The sequence below is a fragment of the Salvelinus namaycush genome, chromosome 25 (assembly GCF_016432855.1).
Source record: "Salvelinus namaycush isolate Seneca chromosome 25, SaNama_1.0, whole genome shotgun sequence".
Lineage (NCBI taxonomy): Eukaryota > Metazoa > Chordata > Actinopteri > Salmoniformes > Salmonidae > Salvelinus > Salvelinus namaycush.
In genome coordinates, this window is record NC_052331.1 from 38705057 (window position 1) to 38709826 (window position 4770).

The window sequence follows — 4770 nt, forward strand, 5'->3', positions numbered from 1 at the left end:
GGAATACGACCCCGCCGAGCGTGAGCCTCGCCTACGACTGTAAGCAGGGCGTAGAGAGCCTACTAATATTGTCAGGAAGAAGAAGAACAAGAACAAGAACAAGAAGAAGAACAAGAAGAACAAGAAGAAGAAGAAGAAGATGAGGACGATGATGAGGACGACGACGAGGACGACGACGAGGAATACGACCCCGCCGAGCGTGTTGCCTCCGCCTACGACGCCTCGCAGTCCGGTTTCAGCGCGGCTCAGGTCCTGGAACAGATATCCTCCAGCGTCGACCAAGAAGACGAAGAAGACTACTGCGATTCCGAAGAGGAGACGTTTCGGAAGATGAAGACGGTGAGGAATACAACCCCGAGCGCGACGCAGACGACTACGAAGACGACTCGGCCTCGCGGTCGTGCTCTCTTCGGAGGAAGAGCCGGAGGAGAGCGAGAGGGAGACGCGGCCGCTGGCCGAGAGCGAGACAGAGAGCCAGACAGAGAGCGAGCCAGAGACAGAGAGCGAGAGCGAGACAGAGCCAGAGAGCCAGAGCCAGAAAGGAGACGTTGCTGTCAAAAAACGGCAAAATCAAATGGTCTCCGTGGCCTATCGCGGCCCGGACCGGCCCCGCGCCACCGCCCGCCCTGCCCCGCCGTGACGCCGGGCCCCACGGCCTACGCCGCGTCGCGAGCGTCGACATCGCGTCGCCTTCCGTCTGTTTGTCACACCGGCGATAGAAAGGATCATCGTGGACATGACGAATCTGCAGGGGGTGAGAAAATACGGCGACGGCTGGCGACCCATGGACTCCACCGACCTGCGCGCCTACGTAGGGCTGCTGATCCTAGCCGGCGTCTACAGGTCCCGAGGCGAGGCCGCGGCCAGCCTGTGGGACGCCGAGAGCGGCAGGACCGTGTTCCGCGCCACCATGCCGCTCAAGGCGTTTCACAAGTACTCGAGGCTGCTGCGATTCGACGACCGCCAGTCGAGACCGCGAGACTCGCCACCGACAGACTGGCGGCCGTGAGAGAGGTGTGGGGACCTGTGGGAGGAGCGGCTGCAGGCCCTCTACAAAGGGCGGGGTCATAGTGACGTCAGAGGGGTCAGAGTGACCCTCGGCAGCGTTACCTGTCACTTCCCCCGTGTCTGTGTGGGTCAGAGAGACCCCGGCAGGCCGGGGTCACAGTGACCCAACACCACCACCTGCTGGATACTAGTAAAAGGTCCTGCCCCAAAATTGACACTCTCAACATTCCGGGCAAGGGCCTGTGTCGAATACGGCGTGTCTGCCCCGCCATCGGGCCCTTGGGCCCCGTGTGAGTTTGGATATCGAATCTAAAAACGCCCCCCTACAAACTACTTTCCCTTGGTTGTGGAAATTGTGCCTTTCGGGTATGGCTGTTGTTACACAACCTTCCCCTTGCCTCGGCGGGTCAGAGTTACCCCCGGCCAGCGTTACGAGTCGATTCCCAGTGTCTGTGTGGGTTAGAGAGACTCTGGCAGCGTTAGCAAGGTGTATGTTGTAACCCTCCTACCCCTGTCTGGGCCGGGTCACAGTGACCCGGGCCCTGTTGTAGGCCCTGCGTTATGAGTTGTTCCCCTCTGTCCCGGGGGCTTGGGTCAGAGTGACCCCGGCAGCGTTAGCAAGGTGTATGTTGTAACCCTCCTACCCCTGTCTTGAGCTGGGTCGGAGTGACCCGGGGCCTGTGTTAGGAGTTGTTCCCCTCTGTCTGGGCCGGGTCTGAGTGACCCCGGCAGGGACCAGTTGTCCCCAACAACTCAGTGCACGACCTCGGTGCTATCACACGGGGAGGCCAGCCGAGCGTCCCGGATGGGACCGAAGGGGCCGAAGGGCCCGAAGGAGCAGGCAGGGCCGACCACGCGCCTCGTCCATTCGCGTGCCTCGTCCCATTCACGTGGCCACCGTAAGCAGGGCGTAGAGAGGCTACTAATATCGTCAGGAAGAAGAAGAAGAAGAAGAAGAAGAAGAAGAAGAAGAAGAAGAAGAAGAGGACGAGGACGAGGACGACGACGAGGAGGAATACGACCCCGCCGAGCGTGAGCCCTCCGCCTACGACTGTAAGCAGGGCGTAGAGAGCCTACTAATATTGTCAGGAAGAAGAAGAACAAGAACAAGAACAAGAAGAAGAACAAGAAGAACAAGAAGAAGAAGAAGAAGATGAGGACGATGATGAGGACGACGACGAGGACGACGACGACGACGAGGAATACGACCCCGCCGAGCGTGTTGCCTCCGCCTACGACGCCTCGCAGTCCCGGTTTCAGCGCGGCTCAGGTCCTGGAACAGATATCCTCCAGCGTCGACCAAGAAGACGAAGAAGACTACTGCGATTCCGAAGAGGAGGACGTTTCGGAAGATGAAGACGGTGAGGAATACAACCCCGAGCGCGACGCGGACGACTACGAAGACGACTCGGCCTCGCGGTCGTGCTCCTCTTCGGAGGAAGAGCCGGAGGGAGAGCGAGAGGGAGACGCGGCCGCTGGCCGAGAGCGAGACAGAGAGCCAGACAGAGAGCGAGCCAGAGACAGAGAGCGAGAGCGAGACAGAGCCAGAGAGCCAGAGCCAGAAAGGGAGACGTTGCTGTCAAAAAACGGCAAAATCAAATGGTCCTCCGTGGCCTATCGCGGCCCGGACCGGCCCCGCGCCATCCGCCCGCCCTGCCCCGCCGTGACGCCGGGCCCCACGGCCTACGCCGCGTCGCGAGCGCTCGACATCGCGTCCGCCTTCCGTCTGTTTGTCACACCGGCGATAGAAAGGATCATCGTGGACATGACGAATCTGCAGGGGGTGAGAAAATACGGCGACGGCTGGCGACCCATGGACTCCACCGACCTGCGCGCCTACGTAGGGCTGCTGATCCTAGCCGGCGTCTACAGGTCCCGAGGCGAGGCCGCGGCCAGCCTGTGGGACGCCGAGAGCGGCAGGACCGTGTTCCGCGCCACCATGCCGCTCAAGGCGTTTCACAAGTACTCGAGGCTGCTGCGATTCGACGACCGCCAGTCGAGACCCGCGAGACTCGCCACCGACAGACTGGCGGCCGTGAGAGAGGTGTGGGACCTGTGGGAGGAGCGGCTGCAGGCCCTCTACAACCCGGGGCCCGAAGTGACGGTGGACGAACAACTGGTCCCGTTCAGAGGTACCGTCTATGCATCTGTGTACGTACGCGTAGCGTAGAGAGCACGGGCAGTCTATGTATCTGTGTTTGTACGTGTAGCGTAGAGAGCACGGGCAGTCTATGTATCTGTGTTTGTACGTGTAGCGTAGAGCACGGGCAGTCAATGTATCTGTCTATGTACGTGTAGCATAGAGAGCACGGGCAGTAGTAGCACGGGCAGTAGTAGCAATCGGCAAGAGTAGCAACGTGGAGCACGGGCAGTAGTAGCACGGGCAGTAGTAGCACGGGCAGTAGTAGCAATCGGCAGTAGTAGCAATCGGCAGTAGCACGGGCGGCGGAGGCGGCTGCGTGTAACGTAAACGCAGTGCGCCCCGATGGTGAGCCGGTAACGATGACGCTGGTATCTGTGTTTGTACGTGTAGCGTAGAGAGCACGGGCAGTCTATGTATCTGTGTATGACTCTGCTAATCTCCTCTCCCTCTCCTCTCCCTCCCCTCTCCCTCGCCGAAAGGACGCTGTCCTTTCCGACAGTACATTCCCAGCAAGCCGGCCAAATACGGCATCAAGTCGTGGGTGGCCTGCGACGCCAAGTCCAGCTACGCTTGGAAGATGCAAGTGTACACCGGCAAGGCGGCCGGCGGAGGCCCCGAGAAGAACCAGGGCGCGCGCGTCGTCCTCGATCTGACCGAGGGACTGCCGGGCGGTCACAACGTCACGTGTGACAATTTCTTCACCTCCTACGAACTCGGGCAGCGGCTCCTCGAGAGGAACCTCACCATGGTGGGCACGGTGCGAAAGAACAAGCCCGAGCTCCCTCCCGCGCTGCTCCAGTCCAAGGACAGACAGGTCTCGTCCTCCAGGTTCGCCTTCACGCCCACCGCCACTCTAGTGTCCTACCTGGCAAAGAGAAATAAGAACGTGCTGCTTCTGAGCACGCGGCACGCGGAGCCCGACGTTAGCGATCGCCGAGACCGGAAGCCGGCCCTCATCCTAGACTACAACTGCAACAAGGGCGGCGTGGACAACCTAGACAAGGTGGTCGGCACCTACAGCTGCAGACGGATGACCGCCCGCTGGCCCCTGGTCATCTTCCACAACATCCTCGACGTGTCCTCCTACAACGCCTTTGTCATATGGCGAGAGATCAACCCCGACTGGATGCCCGGGAAGCGGAACAAGAGGAGGGTGTTCCTGGAGCAGCTCGGAAAGGCGCTCGTGAAGCCCTTGATCCAAAGAAGGCAGCGTCTCCCCCGCACCGAAGCCGCCTCAGCACTTGTCAAAGTCATACGGGGCGAGCGTGTATCCGCCGAGGCTCGTCCGCAAGCCCTTGAGCGAGCCGTCGGCCCGGCCGCCGCCTCCGACCCAGCCCCGGCTGCCCGGCTGGAGGCGAGTAAGAGGAAGAGGTGTCAGCTCTGCCCACCCAAGAAGGACGCCAAGACACACACCGCGTGCTGCAGGTGTAAGAAATACATCTGCAAAGGCTGTTCACACCCATACTGTCACACTTGTGCCCACTGGGCCTTTAGCCAAGACGGGACAGGGTGACCCGGGGGGGACACTGTGTGCTAGGCATAATAGGAGGACAACGGGAGGGTTATAGGAAAAAGTATGACCCCCATAGTAGATTTGAACTTACGCCTTCAAGTGGTGA